General features: G+C 36.5%; 1 long non-coding RNA gene across 1 annotated transcript in view; it reads right to left on the bottom strand.

Moving 5' to 3' along the window:
* LOC309615940 overlaps nt 1-19,395 on the bottom strand; it is a 302,894-nt gene extending 283,499 nt beyond the window's left edge. Inside the window, exon 1 of the long non-coding RNA XR_014237157.1 lies at nt 19,383-19,395. This is a non-coding gene — a long non-coding RNA (uncharacterized lncRNA). The remainder of the gene's footprint in view (nt 1-19,382) is intronic.
* Nucleotides 19,396-20,132: the final 737 nt, after the last annotated feature.

Here is a 20,132-nt window from a genome sequence, read left to right as displayed (position 1 = left end):
GTGCTATTGGTAATTTGATAGGGATTGCATTGAATCTGTAGATTGCTTTGGATAGTATAGTCATTTTCACAATATTGATTCTTCCAATCCAAGAACATGGTATATCTCTCCATCTGTTTGTGTTTTCTTTGATTTTTATCAGTATCTTATAGTTTTCTGAGTACAGGTCTTTTGCCTCCTTAGGTAGGTTTATCCCTAGGTATTTTATTCTTTTTGTTGCAACGGTAAATGGGATTGTTTCCTTAACTTCTCTTTCTGATCTTTCATTGTTAGTGTATAGGAATGCAAGGGATTTCTTCGTATTAATTTTGTATCCTGCAACTTTACCAAATTCATTGATTAGCTCTAGTAGTTTTCTGGTGGCATCTTTAGGATTTTCTATGTATAGTATCATGTCATCTGCAAACAGTGACAGTTTTACTTCTTCTTTTCCAATTTGGATTCCTTTTGTTTCTTTTTCTTCTCTGATTGCCGTACCTAGGACTTCCAAAACTATGCTGAATAATAGTGGCAAGAGTGGACACCCTTGTCTTGTTCCTGATCTTAGAGGAAATGCTTTCTGTTTTTCACCATTGAGAATAATGTTTGCTGTGGGTTTGTCATATATGGCCTTTATTATGTTGAGGTAGGTTCCCTTGAGGCAAGAAGACAGCTGGCTCCAGAAGGGAGCCTTTCAAGAAAGAAATGCAACTGATCATTATGCTTAACTATATCAGCTTTGTTGAACATTTAGAAAACATATTAATAATAGAGAACACTGAAACATATCCCAATGAAAAATTCAAATATTAATATTAACTCTAAGGAAGAAAGGTAAAGAAAATAGAATATCACAGGAAACCAATTGGCTCAACATAAAACTGACTCAGGTGTAATTTAAAAACTGGCTACTAATTCAAACATATATTGTGCTTGCTTCTTGGAAGCAAGACTAGGATTGGGAAGAGGTGAGGCAAGGGCTTGGTGTGTCTTATTACTATGTGACATTTTGGAAATCATGTTCATCTATTACTTTTCCATGTCAAGCCTCTGACCTTCCTGTCTTGCTCCTCCTCATTTATTGCCTCTGCACTCTAGCTCCAGGCCTGTTCCCTTGGCTCCTGTGTCCCTTTGCCAGGCCCAGTTCTAGAAGTGATGCTGTAGAAAATCTGATCAAGATTTTTATCTATTTATACAACTTTGGGTCCCAAGCTATCCAAACTGGTTCTAAATTCACTTTACCTATTCACAGGAGTGTCTCATGTCTGCGGCCTGTCTTGATAATTGATATATCCTATAGACCTATGAGTATTACTCTTTATTCATTTTTCTCCCCTAAAGACTGAAAGTTCCATGTAAGGATACTGAAGTACCTTTACAGAATTTCTCCCTTTGACCTGAAAGAAATATCTTTAAATCTGAAAGAAGTTTCCATAAACAGAGAGGAAATGTATCCATTATTACTGCTCCATGTTCACTATTCTGTCCTGTTATGCCCCCAGTTGCAATTATTCATATAATCTCCTTTGTTTCCAATCCATTTTAGCCTTATTAAAGAAAAAAGTTTATGCAAAAACTTAATTATCTTTTAATTTGAGGATTTTATAAGTTAATTTGGCATTTATGGTTTGCTAAATAAAGTCAAAAATTCCCATAATCACATGTAGCTATAGGCCACCTTACAGAGGCCATTCATAAATTATGTGTAGTATCTAATATTTGAACATACAGCCAATAATTTCATTTATAAAATTAAAGTTATGGCTTTTCAAGTGTATTTCCAGAATTCTAATTAACACCAGCTAATGAATTGAGTACTGGGGCCAAGGACACCATTAGAGAAAACTAATGAAAGGCCAACAGAATGTAATTATTTTTCAAAACAGAACTTGAAGTAACCACTGCTATTTTTAAAGCATATGATTATGGGATATTGTATATAGATATGATGACTCCATCAACTTTAAAAAGCACTACTGAATGAAAGCTTCCTGAGGGTGGGGATTTTTACTATATTTGTCAGTACTCTATCCCCTGTGCTTTGAACAGTGCCTGGCACTTAGTAGATGCTTAAGTATTCTTTTGACTTCGTGAATAAAAAGTTGATGTATCATATTCTACTAATTGACATTTTATAATAAGACCAATTGCACTTTTGTGCTATAACACAAAAATTTATTATCAGTGTTATAACTCTGGAGTTTCACCAGACCCTAAAGTGCCTTCGGAATTATCAGAGGTACCATGGCATTCACGTTATACTGCAATTTAATAATCAATTGCATTTTATTGCATTCTGATCCTATGATCAGTGACCAGGCCTCAAACCTGACAGAATAGTAGTGAGGTTTTTGTAGACATTTTTCTTCCCATTGCTTAAAAAGGTCACAAACTTGTGTCCCTCAAGCTACATTTAGTTTGTAGATATACTTTATTTGGTCTTCACAGCACTGGTGTGTGTGTATTTATATATACATACACACACATATATATTCTTTAAAAAATTGAAATGGTTGTCAAAGTTTACAAATCATGTCACTTCGTATCAAATTATAGATTTGTGGAATCCCTTGAAAAAAAAAGCATAATATCTGACAACACTGTGCCCAAATTTCCACATAGGCAGAAGCTGAGTAACACCACTGTCTTTAAACAGAGCGGGTGCATTCTGTGTTGCCCTACTTCCCACCACTCTCTTTTGTCCTCCCAATCAGATCTGTTCATTATGGTGCTCAGACTGTTCATTCTTAGAAAGTAATTAAGAAGGACATGAAATACTTTACTTTGTACTCTTCACTCTTTAATATTATCTACAGGAATTCAAGTCTGTAAGTCCTGGCCTAAAGGATAGAGTACAATTGCTTTAGCGTGGCAGACCCAGCCCTTCATACTCTGACCCAGAGGAACGTGTTCATCCTTGTCTTCCTCCATGACTCTCCATACAGTTTATTCTAAACAAAGCTCATTTCCTCAATGGACCATAACCATTCATTCTTGCCTGTATTTGTAGGATCTATACTTGGCGCATTATCTTTCTAGTGGAATTCTGCTTATTTTTTCAAATGTCATCCCCTATCCTCCAGGATGCAACAAATATTTGTTAAATGCATACATGCCAAGCACTTTAATAGGTTCTATGGGATACAGAAGTAAACAAGGGACACAAACCGTACCATAGCAGAGATTAACAAGGAAGTCACCCTTGTTAATAATTACAAAAGAATAATTACAATAAAATGTGCTCTTGTCTGCTTTCCTGGCCACTGACTGTTTGCTCAGGAAGGGGTGGGGAGTGCCCAAAACAACCTAAAAGTTTTTCAATTCGAAAGAAATTTCATATAATGTGTATTTGGAAAGATCTCTCACAAATGCTCTCCCCCAAAAAAGGTGCACTAAAACATGCAAACAAATTGAAATTCAGATGAGAAGGTAAATGGCAGGAGAATAATATAATCTTGAAATAACAGCTTAAAGAGTGGCAGAAGATTAAAACTTTTCACTGCAGCAACCTGCCAATGTCTCATCATCTCTAGTTTAGAATGTGAAAGTGATAAGGAAAAAATAAAGAGTAAATATTGCAGAATGCAATAAGAAAGAAAGTCTCAGCCAGCAGGTTCCTATGGATTCTGTCATAGAACAGACATTGCTTTTCATAATTCTGGTCAGTCAGGAAAATGAAGTAAGCAGATGTCAGGAACCTAACCTGGCCTTGGCTAGTCAAGGAACTGGGAATCATACCCTGTACTCTCGCTCACATTCTGAAATCTCCTCTATTCATTTTGCTGACAGCAATCATATTCTAATACACCCGCCCCCCATCCGGGTTGCCAGAAACCAAGAGAGGAACATGGATTTATGATTTTAAACTTCTGATGACACCTTCAAACCAATGCCTTATTCTTCCTAAGAGTTCCCAATCCTAAAATTTTCAATGTCACTTATAAGTCAAAAATCTGCAGGCACAGAATTTTAAATTCTGCAATGGAGATGCAACTGACATTTCCTAAACCTTCCTAGTGTGTCTTTCTTCACAACATTTTCACAGATGAGGAAACCAAGGCTCAATGATTTAAATTCAGTTTAAAAACCCAATATATGCGGCACTTTGTTTTCTAAAGAGAAAACGATAGAACATTTGTTGAGGTAAATTGAACTGTACATATGTAACACAGTTTGAAATAAAAATCGTTACAGTAGCATTTGTTTAACAAGAACTTATCAATAACCACATTAAGACACTAGAAGTTTCCACTGCTTAAAGAACTGGAATTTGAAAATGAAGGTGGAAGTAGGGAGGGTGTGGGGAACAAAGAAATTCAGCATATGGGGGTTTGTAGAGTTGAAAGTTTATGAAGAAACCAGTGAATAAAACATATTTTTAGGGGCTTTCCTCATGGCGCAGTGGTTAAGAATCCTCCTGCTAATACAGGGGACATGGATTCGAGCCCTGGTCTGGGAAGATCTCACATGCCGCAGAGCAACTAAGTCCGTGCACCACAACTCCTCAGCCTGCGCTCTAGAGCCCGCGAGCCACAACTACTGAGCCCACGTGCCACAACTACTGAAGTCCGCATGCCTAGACCCCCTGCTCCGCAACAAGAGAAGCCACCGCAATGAGAAGCCCACACACCTCAACGAAGAGTAGCCCCCGCTCGCTGCAACTAGAGAAAGCCCGCGCACAGCAACAAAGACCCATCGCAGCCAAAAATAAATAAATAAATAAAATTTAAATATATATATATTCTTAAATTATGTTGACTGTAATGTGCTCTGCTCAGAGACTGAGATATATATGTATATATATGAATATATGTGAATGTTTATATTTGAATATATTTAAATATATTTAAGGGCTTATATAGATATAGACATATAATTTTAAGAAAGAGATAGGATTATAAAAAGAACTTCTAGAATACTGTCTTAATGAAAAAATTTCCACAAAAACTGAACATTGTAAAGAAGGTCGTGGTCAGTGGTTGCCTAAATTAAACATACATAAATCCTGAAGACAATACATTTGCAGACCTGCATGCTAGTTTTACCTGCTTTTCCACTGTAATCATGACAGGAAAAAATGACAGAGCTGAAGGCCAACACTGCTCACCCTAGACCATTAGGGGACTTGACTTAAACTGAATTGATCAGAACCAGACTACACTCTGCTGAACAGAATTGAAGGAAGTGATCTGAATCAACACCACCAGCAATTAAGCAATGCTTTTAAACTCTGAACTTATGAGAAACTGATGACAGATTTTTAACAACGTGAAAAAAATGAGGAGAGCCATGGTTACAACAACCAATGAGAGAGAACACAGTGTGTTAGGCTTTTACTGTGAGTTCAGCTCATCATTCTGGCTGGTAATTTTCACAGTGGAGATGGAGATGGAGATGGAGATGGAGATGGAGATGGAGGTGCAAGCAGTGTCCAGGGAAGGGCAGAAGTTTTCGTGATGCTAGAACATATCTTAGGACCCAACTTTTAAATAAAGACCTTGTCGTAACATATCAATGTTTACTCTATACATGTCCCTTTCTCCTAAGATAAATTGTAGAAAAATAAAACTTTATTATAATTATCAGTTCACCTATCCAACTTACCAACTAAACGAGAGCTCAGCAATGGAAGAATCAATGCCTTATTCATTTTGTAACTACAATTTCCAACACAGTGTACATCACAGGTATGTAGGTATGAAATAAATTTTTACTGACTCACCTCATAAAATTATTATGTACAACATGTACCTAAATGAGAGAATCTAAATATTTGAAGTTTTCCAGTTTGCTAGCTTCTGATTGATGAAAATTTTACTAGTCACAAATGTCCCTAGAGCTTGTGGGCAAGAACCAATAATCTAATGTGGTTTCTATACTATGAAGCATAAATTGAAAATAAAATACTAAACCCTAGTCTATCCCATAAATATGCATTTATGAAATATTTGAAAGGTAAATTATGCAAATATGTGTTTAAGGAATTTAGACATCATGGATCATTGACCTGTTGGGCCTCAACAACTTCCTCAAAACCATTAGCATCTATTATGTAAATTCACATTTACAGAGCTAATAAAATGCACGTTAGTCAACCAACAGCAGGATTACTTATCTGAGGTGGTCTCATGTTTACACATCCAGATTTATTTTTCTTTTAAGAAAAATAGCCACAATATATTAATTTGAGAGCTGAAATTTGAATATAAGCAGGGAGTTTTTGTCTTTCATTTTTAATACCTTTAGACTTTTCAATTTGGCTGACACAATTCAGAGTAATCAATGGGTTTTCTTATAATGTAAACAACCAAAGTCAGAATATATAATATAACTATACGGCTACTGAAATATGCATGACTTTCCATTTGTTTTTAATATATAGAACTTTTTACTTTGAGATTAACTGGAAGTTATGTAGCAAAAGAGTTTGTAGAAACAAATGGAAATGATGTAAAAACAATCCTACTGTTATAAATCACCTACAAATTCAATGGCATATTCAATGCATATGAATAATGTCACCTCAAAATAGCATATAATTGCAAAAGAAATTTAGCAGTGGCATAATGTTTTCAAGAAACAGTTTTCATTCTGTTAACATCTTATTGAGCTTTTTGATTATTATTTATTTAATCAGGAAGTTTTTTTAATTAAAAATTTAGATTGTATTAGAAGTTTATAAAGTATATCAGAACTACCAAAGATAGGAGAGGGCTTTTTGCAGATTTTTCAATTTGAAAATTATTGGACTCATAAGTATAGTATATGAAATCCCTATAATAAGTGAAATGAGATACTCTGCAATATTTTCTTTGGAATATTAGATTTAACTTAGTAACCTAAAAAACACTCTCTGGTTTTCTGATTCAACCACCTCACCTTCCTCCTAACGTCCATGAAATTAAACCAATAACTCAAAGTAATGTGGCTTTAATGGTGGACAATAAGCCTTGTTAAGACAGTGATAACGATGTATACAGGGGCTTCCCTGGTGGCGCAGTGGTTGAGAATCTGCCTGCCAATGCAGGGGACACGGGTTCGAGCCCTGGTCTGGGAAGATCCCACATGCCGCGGAGCAACTAGGCCCGTGAGCCACGAACTACTGAGCCTGCGCATCTGGAGCCTGTGCTCTGCAACAAGAGAGGTCACGATAGTGAGAGGCCCGCGCACCGCGATGAAGATTGGCCCCCGCTTGCCGCAACTAGAGAAAGCCCTAGCACAGAAACGAAGACCCAACATAGAAATCAATCAATCAATAAATCTTTAAAAAAAAAAAAAAGATGTATACGACTGGAGATATCCACAGAACCCCTCGATTTACAAACATGAGCAATGGCTAATCATAGACTAGACCTCCCTGAAAGGACTAATTTACAAAACGACATAAATATTTTAGACCATCATTTATTATTAGAATCTCACTGATACCCAACAAGTTTAATGTGAATTTTAAGCAACTTTCAGTGATGAAATACCTTTCCATGGTTCTTTTGATGCCATTTCTAACTTTATCCTCAGTGTCTAGCCTTATTATACACTTAATAGATGCTCAGACATACTTATTTAATACATAAGTCCCAGGATGATAGGTCACTTTAACTGAAGGGAGTAGCCAAATATATATTTTTTCATTCAGGCAAAACAATTGATCCAAAAGTTTGATGCAGCTTATTTAGACTGCTTTTATTTGGGGGGAGGGGCATTAAATATAACACTTTACTTACGAGCTGAAATTCCAAACTACTAAACAGGTCAATCCAAATTATTTAATCAAAAAGAAATATCTTATCTTACTTACCAAACTATGTCCTGGGCAATATATACAGTAGATAGAAATATGCTATTTAGGCCTTCTAAAAGCAATGAATGAAATGAAAAGTTAGTTTTATACAAATCTGTCAGTTATCCTAACTTGAGAGTAAACGCATTGAGAGACTGTGTCTTACTTCTACCCACAGCACCTTGCAGATGGTATGCTTCACAAAAGTTTGTTGGGCTAAGTGAGAGAAAGAAGATTCTATAAAACTTCTTCTCAGAGCCTGATTAATTGCACTAATTTTTTTAGTAAATTTAGATTTTTAGCCCTTAAATCAAAGATAAAATTCAGAAAACCATATACCTCCATTTATAAAATACAGAATAATCTCACACACACATATACACACAGACAATATGCTATTCTTGGTGTTTCACTATTGAGTAAAATGAGATGTGTCTATTTTCAAAACAGATTAAATAGCTTTGTAAATGCCACTTAGCTTATATGATAAAATAGGTTTGTTCCATACGATCTTCTAAATGCACACCTACTGAAACATCATCTACATGTTTATGTCAAAACTCTTGTGCATCAGGGACTCTAAGATGTGAGAACTATTACTACTCCTATGTTCCTTCTTTGGTAACCCTCCCAGTTTTCAGAATTTGTTATAATAACAAAATAGCATCTGAGAGCAAAAATGTGTAATCTATCTATCTTTACTGTGATTGTCGGTAAGAACAAAACCCTCAATACCTCAGCAGGAAAATGGTCAAAAAATATACATCTGAAATATTATTATTGTAAAAATGGAAGCAAGAGAATTCCTATATCAAAGTAGAGAAAATTAGATCAGAATTTTCTTTTCAGTGTGACATTTTCAAAATTTTTAAATTTAATGATCAAAATTAAACATTATCTCCCTAGTTTTTCTCATTTTCCACACCCCTCCTCTTCCCCAAGCTCACAAAGAAAAATGAGAGAAAAGGAAATACAATTTCCTTCAAAACATTCCTCTCCAATCTCTTAGTCTCCTCGTGCTAATTTCTGAGCTCCTTTAGACCTGCTTTTAAAGTCCTTCTATCCTTGCTTGATGTGCTTCAATCTTGCCCCAACTAAACCTGGTGGTTCAGCTGAACAGGAGAACAGAAGAGAAAGTTGTGCAAGCTGAAATAGACCAACCTCCTGACGCTCTGTCTGGTTTTATCTTTTATCTGCTCTTTCTATAAACTGAGATAGAATGCAAAAAGGTGTCAGTTCTTCTAAGAGCACAGCTCTCTTATACTGTTGATGAAAAAAACAGAGATGCAACTGTGTTCAAGGCAGGGTCCATAGTGCTTGAAATCTTGTGAAAAGAAAAAGCCACCCAGGGTTCACTAGCCCATACTCAAAGCAATGTGTTGGAGGAGATGCACAAAGTGAAGGTTTAAGCCACCAATGGAAGAATTAAAAAGAAAAAAAGGCTGAGCGTTATTTTGATGATAATTGACATACAAACTGTTCAATTTCAGCACAAATTTAGTTCAGCATTTTGTTTTTCAGTCAAACTTGGATATTCTCCAAAATATGTTAAGACAAAACTGGTTCTAAAATAATTTTTTGCTTAGGTCTGCATATACCCTACATAAGCCTCCAAAGTGATTAACAATCATGTCTAATTTATTCTTATCCTAAACTTGTCAGGATTCAAATATATTAAAGCCAGAAGTGGTTTGCATGATTACTGTTGGAAATAAGATGAGATTTACGGTATTGTAACCAATGCCCTAGAATGCCTCGACCTTAGCTCCAGAAAATCCTTACTCTCCCTTCTCATAGTTACTGAGACATGTGGAAACACACACACACACACATACACACAGTGACCAATGTGAAAAAAACACCATTTTGTAATCTGAGTCATATCTTAATGCCCTAATACTGAACTAATTGGTAGAAGATGTCCACACCTCAGGCCAGCAGGAACTTTATCTCGTCTTAAGTCAAAATTCAAATTCTTTAGCCATCCCCATGATAAATAAACTCAGGACGATGAGCAGCTAACTCAAATAAGCATCAAGAAAGAGAACATTTAAACAACTAGCCTATGCCCAAAAGTTTTGCCTGGATCATTATATAGAGTCATCCCTTGGTATTCACGAGAGATTGGTTCTAGGACCCCATGTGGATACCAAAATCTGCGGATGCTCAAGTCCCTTATATAAAATGACATAGTATTTGCAAATAACCCAAGCATATTCACCCCAATACTTTAAATCATCTCTAGATTACTTATAATATCTAATATAATGTAAATGATATGCAAATAGTTGCTGGCAGACAGCAGATGCATGTTATGCTTTTGGGAACTTTCTGGATTTTTTTCTAATATTTCAATCCACAGTTGGTTGAATCCATGGATGCAGAACCCACGGATATAGAGGGTCCACTGTACACCTCTACCTCCTGGAAGCAATGAAGTTAAAGAGAAGAAGCGGTATAGGGTTATGTTTCTGATCACACAGTGCCCTCACCCATCAGTAAACATAGCCTGTTCAAAGTCTTCAGCTAGGTTTACTCATTCATTCAACAGATTTTGAGCATCTACTATAGACCAAGCACTGTTCTAGATAACAGAGATATAAATTATCAATTCCTTCCATAGAGAAGTAGAACTCATACAAAGAAAACTGAAGGAATGGCCCTCCTACCGACTACATGCAAGTTATTCTTTCATGAATAAGACCTGGACTTATGATCAAAGAGTCTAATTGGAAAAAAAAAAAAAAAAAACTACCAAATGAACACAAGGGTGAAATTACATTGTTCCCTTTGAATCAATGATCCCACCTTTAAATTCTTTCTTAAAGCAATATTCAAAAATATGGAGATAGGTGATGTCAGCATCATGGTGATATAAGATGTCCCTAATTTTTGTCCCCCTTTTAACGTCTAAAAGTCAGCATCTATCCATGAACAAAAGTGCCTCTGTGGGAGCTGTGGGACCAGCACCATACATTAAGCAACCTGAGAGGAGTCTTGTCACTTGTGAATTGGGTAATAGACAGGCAGACTCCAGTACAGGCTGTAGAACTAGCAGGGGCCTGTAAACTGGCTGCAACCTCTCTCAGCTATGGTCCAGGAGTACCTGGAAAACACTGACTCGGGCAGATACCCACAAGATGAGAGAGCCTTTGGAGAAGTCCAGGTTTATAGAGGAAAAGTCCTAGCACTCTGTTGGAGTTTTTAAAAAATACAAACTTGGATTCATTGGAGTGGTTGAGAGGAGCTGTGCCTGCATCACCCCTCGCTACCAGGTGGCACAGCTCAGAAAAAGAAGAGGTTGGGGGTCCCTCCCACGGGGGAAAAGGAAGAGTGGTGAGTGAGGACCCAGCTTCCCCAGCTGTGCAGGATGCTACTAAAGAAACCTATCTCTCTCCTGAAGCCCCCAGAGCATTAAAGCAAGAGCTTCACGACTGGGAAGCGGGAGGAGGTAGGAAGGAGATAGGAAAAGAGGCAAATAAGAATATCAGAGAACATTAAAGAGACACAATTCCTGCTGACGTGTTCTAAACTCCAGCAGGAAGCCTGTCCATGAGCTGCTAGAAAAATCTCACTCAAGGATCCCTCCAACTGGTCCACTAACACCCCCAGCACCCTGAATGCCAAACCCACACCTCCCCCAACTCTACAGCCAGCTCTTTATGTGAATTCCCGAGGGTGGTGGTGAAAGAAAGCTCAGATAGACAGGGAGTGCACACAGAAAACAAACCAGAGTCTGCAGGAAAGGAAGAAACCACAGTCATGAGCTGTAGCACCACTTTGGGGAAAACAAAAGAGAGGTTACCAACAGCCAGCCTGATGCATTGTAAGACCATGAGAAGACGTACAAACTTAAATGTTCTGCTACAAGACAGAGCAAGAAGTGGAGCAAGTCTAACCATACAAGATCAGAGAAGGCCCCAAAATATAAGCAGGATCAACAAAAATATCTCTCAACTGAAGGCAGCTTGTGAAGATTGGAGGAGGTGACTGCTACTTCAAGTGTGAAAACAGCAACGCAAAACTCCAAAGAACATGAAGAGTCAAGGAAATATGCCATCAACAGGTCATAATAATCTGCCAGTAACCAAACCCCAAGACACAGGTATCTGTGATTTACCCAAAAAAGAATTCAAAGAAACCTCAAAATAGAAATAGAGGGGATGGGAAGATGCAAGACTGGGGTAAGGGACTGAGAGGTACAAACTACCAGGTATAAAATGGATAGACTACAAGGATGTGTTGTACAGCATAGGGAAATATAGCCATTATTTTGTAGTGACTTTAAATAGGTTATAATCTATAAAAATAGAGTTGCTATTTGTACACCTGAAACTAACATGCTGTTATAAATAAAATATACTTCAATTCTTAAAAAAGAAGCAATATTAGAATCATTGGAGTTCCAGAAGAAGAAGAAAGGGAAAAGGAGACAGAAAACTTTTTTTTTAAGGTGTACTATTTTTTTTTAATATAAGTTATTTTTTAATTGAAGTATAGTTAATTTGCAATGTTGTGTTAGTTTTAAGTGTACAGCAAAGTGATTCAGTTATATATATATGTATGTATATACATACATACATATATTCTTTTTCAGATTCTTTTCAGAAAGCTTATTTAAAGAAATAACAACTGAGAACTTCTCAAATTTGGGGAGAGGCTTGGACATCCAAGTTTATTAAACTAATACATCACTCATTATTTCAATTCAAAATAACCTCCTCCAAGAAACATTATAATGAAACTGTCAAAAATCAAATCAAAAAAAAAAAGAGAGAATCCTAAAAGCAGCAACAGAAAAAAATATTTTAACCTACAAAGAAACCCCCATTACACTATCAGCAGATTTCTTAGCAGAAACCCTACAGATCAGGAGAGAATGGGTTGATATATTCAAAGTGTTGAAAGAAAAAAAATTGCCAGCCAAAGATAGTCTATACGGCAAAGTTATCCTTCAAAATGACAAATAAAAGCTGAGGGACTTCTTTGCCACTAGAATTGCCTTATAAGAAATGCTGAAAGGAGTTCTTCAAACTGAAATGAAAAGACACTAATTAGTAACATGAAAACATACAAAAATATGCAACACACTGGTAAGAGTAAATATATCATCAGATTCAGAAAGCTCTAAATCTGGAATATGATAGTGTGTTGACTAACTATATTATAAAGGTTAAAACATTTTTTAAAAAAACTATAGCTTCTATAATTTCTTAATGAATACACAATATAAAAAGAGGTAAATCATGATATTAAAAACATAAAAGAGGGGAGTCAAAGAGTAGAGTTTCTATATATGATCAAAGTTAAGTTGCTACCAGCTTAAAATGGACTGTTATATCTGTCAAATGTTTTATGTAAGCCTCATGGTAACCACAAAGCAAAAACCTATAGTAAATTCACAAAAGCTAAAGAGCAGGGAATCAGAGGATAGCACCACAGACAACCACCGTTTCACAAAGGTAGACAACAAGAGAGGAAAAAGAGGACAATGGAACCACAAAACAGCCAGAAAGCAATTAATAAGATGAACAGCAAAAGAAACAAGCAACAAACTGAAAAGGCAACCTACAGAATGGGAGAAAATATTTGCAAACTATATATTGGATAAGTGGTTAATATCATATATTTATAGAGAGAGAGAGAGAGAACTCATTCAACTCAATAACAACAGAAAATTCAACTAAAAAATGGGCAGAGTAAATTCTTTTTCCAAAGAAGACATGCAAATAGCCAACAGGTACATGAAAATGTGCTCAATATCACTAGTCATCAGGGAAATACAAATCAAAGCCACAATGAGATATCACATTACATCTGTTAGAATGGCTGTCATCAAAAAGACAAGTGATAAGTGTTGGTAAGTATGTGGAGAAAAGGGACTTCTTCACACTGTTGGTAAGAATGTAAATTGAAAACTATAGAAAATAATATAGAGGTTCATCAAAAAAGTAAAAATACAATTACAGTATGATCCACTTTTGGATATATATATATATGAAATGAAAATAAGATATCAAAAAGATACCTGCACTCCCATGTTTACTGCAGCATTACTCACAACAGCTAAATATGGAATCCTGCCATTTGCAACAACATGGATAGACGTTGAAGGCATTATGCTAAGTGAGATTAGTCAGGAAGATGAAGACATACTGTATGATATCACTTATATGTGGACTCTTTAAAAAGCTGAACTCATAGAAACAGAGAATAGAATGGTGGGTACCAGGGGCTAGGGGTTTGGGGAAATGGAGAGGTGTCGGTCGAATGGGACAAACTTACAGTTAGAAAGTGAATAACTTCTGGAGATCTAATAGACAGCATTGTAATTATAGTTAAAAATACAGTATTATATAGTGCAAAATTGCTAAGAGACTAGATTGTAAATATTCTCAGTACAAAAAAGAAATTATAATTATGTGACATGATAGAGGTGTTAGCTAACACTATGATGGTCATATTGTAATATATAAATGTATCAAATCAACACATCGTACACCTTAAACTACACAGTGTTATATGTTATTCATATCTCAATTTTTAGTATGAAAAAATTTTTGATTGAAACTATTTATTCCAGCTTTATTGTAATAGTGTTTTACATCTTGATGTATATCTGTTCAGTTTTTTGTCTGTTTCTATGTATGCATGTATGTGTGTTTATATACATATAAAAGTGACATTATACCATACACACAAATATAATATATACTATAAATATGTTTATATAATTCCATAATCTTATTCTTTTTCATTTAATAATGAAAGGATTTCATTAAAAGGATTTTCTCATATTATCAGACATTCGATCAAGCATATTTTTCAAGGGCTGCATACTGTATCAATTGGATGAGCCCTAATTCATGTTAGCTATCACCCAATATTCTATGTTTAGGTTGTTTTCAAGTTTTTCCTATACTATAAATAGCACAAATATATCCATGACTGAATATAGTAAAACTATTTTGTGTGATACTACTAATGGTGAAGACATGTCATTATATATTTGTCAAAACCCATAAAATGTACAACACCAAACATGAACTCTCATGTAAACTATGGGGTTTGAGCAATAATGATGTGTCAATGTTAGTTCACATACTACTTTGGTGTGTGATATAGATGGTAGAGGTGGTTGCATACATGGAGGTCAGGGGGTATATGGAAATTCTCTGTAGTTTTCACTCAATTTTGCTGTGAACCTAAAACTGCTCTAAAAAGTAAAGTCTATTTGTACACACACGTAATATAACCATTGTAGATACATGATTGTATATGAATCTGTGTGTGCATCTCTGATAAATTTTTTAATATATATTTCTAGATGTGAAAGTTCCAGATCAATGGTCATGTTCACATTTAGACCAACTGCCTCTATAAAATGTTTAAGCAATAACTCTGTCACCAACATTGTAGGAAAGTATCCTTTTCTTCTAAATCTGTCTCATACTGGGCATTGTGGGAATTTTAGTTTCAACATCTGATTCACAGAACAGCTTCTTGAGCTGCAGTAGGAAAAAACACTATACTCTCAGGCCAAATCCTTGGATTTATGTCTATCTTTTTCACAAGGCTCTACCTGCCCTGCACCTCAGGGCTCCATCTTTATTCTACTATTCTTCTTTCTGCACACATTTTTTTTTTTTTTTTAATTTTTGGCTGCATTGGGTTTTCGTTGCTGCACGTGGGCTTTCTCTAGTTGCTGTGAGCTGGGTCTACTCATTGCGGTGTCTTCTCTTGTTGCGGAGCACCGGCTCTAGGCACACAGGCTTCAGTAGTTGTGGCACATGGACTCAGTAGTTGTGGCTTGTGGGCTCTAGAGCGCAGGCTCAGTAGTTGTGGCACACGGGCTTAGTTGCTCCACGGCATGTGGGAATCTTCCCGGACCAGGGATCGAACCATTGTACCCTGCAGGCAGATTCTCAACCACTGTGCCAACAGGGAAGCTCACTGCACACATTTATCTTGGAAATCTTACCCACCATCATTGTTTCATCAATATCTCTATGAGGACTCCTGTATCTCTAAACTTACCTCTGAACATCAGGTTCCTAAAAGTCAATGCTTGTAGAATATGCCTAACTGAATGACTCACAAGTATCAAAATCACATTTGAAAACCAAAATCCATTATGTTCCTTGACTTAGACTGCTTTTCTTCCTACATTCTTCATTTCAGGAAATGGCACCATCATTCATCAGGATACTCAGAAACCTTGGAATCATTCAAGGTATTTCTCTCAACCCATAGAAGCTCTATTAATTTTATCAAAATTAAAGAGTAAATAATATTATACAGCACTTACTATTTTCCAGGCACTATTCTAATCATTCTTATAAGCATTAACTTATTTAATCTTTATAAAAGAAATAGTATTATCTCCTTTTTACAGATGAGTAAACTGAGGTATATGGATGTTAAAGAACTTGCCCGAGATCATACAGAGCCGGAATTCAGACTCAGGCAGTCTGGCTCCAGAACCCATGCTCCTCATTACTACAATATGCTCCCTCTTCAATTCCAAAAGTTAGGCTAGCTACACCGAATTCTCCAGGAACCGGTCACTACCAACCTGTCAAATATAATCTTCCTAGCCTGCACCCTATGCTTTCTGAATACCAAACATTTGTAGTTCATAGCAGCTGTAGATTTATTCTTCTGTAACTTTGCTCATGCTTTTCCTGCTACTTAGAAGATCCTTCTCATCTTTTCCATGCCCTGCTAACATTTAATAATTCAGTAAGTCTTTGCTCAACCAAAAGCAGTCCTTAAATACCCATGTTGGGATGCAGGTTTCTTTTCCATATCCTCATAATCCCCAGTATACTGCTCTCTTTTCATCCGCTATATTCTATTGATATCATCTAATTACTGGTAGGCCACAGGGTTTTAAAAAACAAAGAACAGAGGGTTTTTTTTTTTTTTTTATCTTCAATCTCCCAGCATCTATTTAAATGTATGGCATGTAAAAGGTTTTATATAGAGAGAGAGGTCTTGAACTTTGGCTATAGAGTCTTGCAGGTAGGGTTAAAATGCCATCTCCATCTCTTACCTATTATATGACCTTGAGCAAGATATTGATTCTCCACAATGCCACTATCCCAGAAAAATGTTGTTACATATTTTCCTATGACCACTATGTTGTTGACAAAACGACAGGCAGAAAAATGAATGAACTTCATCCTATTCAACACAGTAGCTAATGACATTTATCTAGTTCTAAGAAATCACTTCTTGGACTTCTGAAAAGACATATAGCCCACAATATAACACAGTCAATCTAAGCCATTAACATAAGAACTAATGGGAAAAAAATCTTCAAAATGCCAATGGATACTGGACAGATATTGAAGATCCCATTAAATCTGCATTCCCCAGGGTACTAATTAAGGGTCTTTTGGTTGCAGTCAACAGACAACAGAGACTGACTCTAGCTAGATTAAGTATAAGGGAGAATTTATTGGAAGAGTTCTGCTATTTCTCAAGATGTTGCAGAAGGAATTGAACAAAAAGTTTCAGGAGAGGAAGAAATAAAGGTAGCTCAAAGGAATCTCAGCACAAAATATCAAGAATATGTTTATTGCTAGAAAACTACCACTCAAGTGACTCAACTCTAATGAGTCATAGTTACTAAGTCTCACTGTTTTCATATTTCAATTTTTTTAAAGAGAATGTGTAGCCCAGTTTGTATCAGTGGCCCTGGCCAAAGGTCAGTGTCATATATTATAGAAGCCAATCCCAGGACTTCCCTGGTGGTCTATTGGTTAAGACTCCATGCTCCCAATGCAGGGGGTCCAGGTTTGATCCCTGATCAGGGAACTAGACCCCACGTGCATGCCACAACTAAGAGCCAGCATGCCACAACTGAGAGTTCTCATGCCGCAACTTAAAAAGCTCCTGCACGCCGCAACTAAAGATCCCACATGCCACAACGAAGATCCTGCGTGCCACAACTAAGAGCCCACATGCCACAACTAAAGATCCTGCACGTGGCAACAAAGATCTCACGTGCCACAACTAAGACCTGCCACACACAAATAAATAAATGTTTTTTTAAAAAATCCCAAAGAAAGGAGAAAGTGTCATAAGCTGAAAAGCATCTTATGTAACTAAGATCTTCAGCATTAAAACAAATTACTTCTTTTACAATTAATACAATAAGATACCAAATAACTGTTCTACTTATTGAGCTGGAGACAACCCAAATAATTGAAAAGAGAAAGAAAAACATCTTCCTTGGTGTCAGTAAAGTGTGAAGACTTTCAAAGATAGAAAGAATTCTGAAATGAATATTTTTTGATACTAAAGCTGAAGTCAAATGGTAGAAAAATAGGGCAATGTGGCAGATAATTTCTCACTGCATCCCCACAAATGTGGTAGAGATAGACAGCTGTCTACAAGAATTTTTCTTCCTCTTCTACATTATAGAGTCATTGCAAGGATGCCAATGCACAACCATAGACTACATTTCCCAGGAGCACTTGCATATATCTTGATGGGGCCCGTGTCTTTAGTTCATACGAATAGAGAGTACACGGAATATGTGTGTTACTATCTACACAGACTTCAGCCATGAGCCTTCTCCTTGTGCTTTTTCCTTTCTACTGGCTGGTTCTGGAAAATGGCAGTACCAATGGAAGGAGCCAAGATTTCTGAAATACATCATGGAAGAATGCCTCCCACCAGCCAGGAACAAGAAATAAGCCACAAATGATATCATGGAGATAAGTAATAAAAAATTAAAATTATAATTATAATTAAAAAAAAAGAAATAAGCCACTAAGTGTTAGGGGTCCATTTATGACTGCAGATAGCATTAATCCAGAATCTGATTCCAGAAGAAGTTGAAAAAGCCAGAACATTAAAATGACAGAAAGGGAGAAAATAAACATGAACACAAAGAGAACAAAATAAATGACAGAAGTAAAGTGATGTCAATGATATTTGGAAAACTGGAAAATATATGACTTAGCAAAGTTGATGAATTATCAAGAAAATTAGTGACATAGAACATTAGATGGATTTAGGAACTGGAGACCAAGGATTCTTCTGAAGGTGAATATAATAAAGAGATTGATGACAGAAGAGAGTACTGAAAATCTACAAAGAGCAGTTAGACCTCTAGAGCCCCACACAGACCAGATGCCTCTCTCTTAAGTAGGCAGAGACTGTGGGTCCACTGGAGGGATTCAGAAAACAGAAACACCAGCAGTATTTAGAGTGGGATGCCGACCTTAAAACGGAATTGAACAATGAGACCCCCTCCTGCCACCCCCTCCTCCTTCCTCTGACTCAGCTCTGAGGGCCAAGTGATGACCAACCTTGCCCGCATGTACTTTGACCCATGTCAGCCAGAAGCTGAAGATTCTTCCTGAGGAAACTGGCTGTGGGAGAGTCCTCATATGTACGAATAGTTGTGGATTCCTCAAGGGAATATTTGGGTTTGAGGTAGCCAGAAAACAACTCTCAACAAGTCCTATCAATATACAAAGAGCTTCCAATTGGTTTTCAAGACCTCCACCTTAAATATGAATGGATATCCAAGGTTCACTGGACATTTTTGACAAAGCTCCAATGTGAATGAAAAGGACCAAGACAAACCACAGTAGTTCTCCCTTACCTTCAGTTTCACTTTCCCCAGGTTCAGCTATCAGTGGTCATCTGCTGCCTGAAAATATTAAATGGAAAAATCCAGAAATAAATAGTTTGTAAGGTTAAATTGCTCTCTATTCTGAGAAACGTGAGGCAATCTCATGCTGTCCTGCTCCAATTTGCCCAGGATCCCCAAGCACAACATCTCTTGACATCTAACCATCAATATCATCATGGCTTGATGATCCAGGATCACCCAAAGCAGATGACCCTCCTTTTGATGTGTCGTCAGAAAGTCAATAATAGCCTAACTCTACGTCACAATGCCTACTTCATTCACCTCACTTCATCTCATTATCTAGGCATTTTATCATCTCATATCACAAGAAGAAGGGTGAGAACAGAACAACAAGATATTTTTTAGAGAGAGAGAGAGACACCATATTCACATAACTTTTATTACAGTATATTGTTGCAATTGTTCTATTTTATTATTATTTATTATTGTTAATCTCTTAATATGCCTAATTTATAAATTAACTTTATCATAGGTATATATGCGTAGGGAAAAACATAGTATTTTTAGCGTTTGGTACTATCTGAGGTTTCAAGCATCCACTACGGGTCTTGGAAGGTATCCCCATGGATAAGGGGAGACTATAAGGGACTCAAAAGAAAAGGAAAAGTCAAAGAAAAAATCCAGCAAACAAAAAATTAAATTGAGGTTTTCAGAAAGATAAAAAGATACAGTGGGGCTTCCCTGGTGGCGCAGTGGTTG

This window comes from Balaenoptera borealis (genome assembly GCF_965194805.1).
Source record: "Balaenoptera borealis genome assembly, chromosome: 18".
NCBI lineage: Eukaryota > Metazoa > Chordata > Mammalia > Artiodactyla > Balaenopteridae > Balaenoptera > Balaenoptera borealis.
The sequence above is the reverse complement of the archived record's forward strand: the minus strand, read 5'-3'. Positions and strand labels throughout refer to the sequence as shown.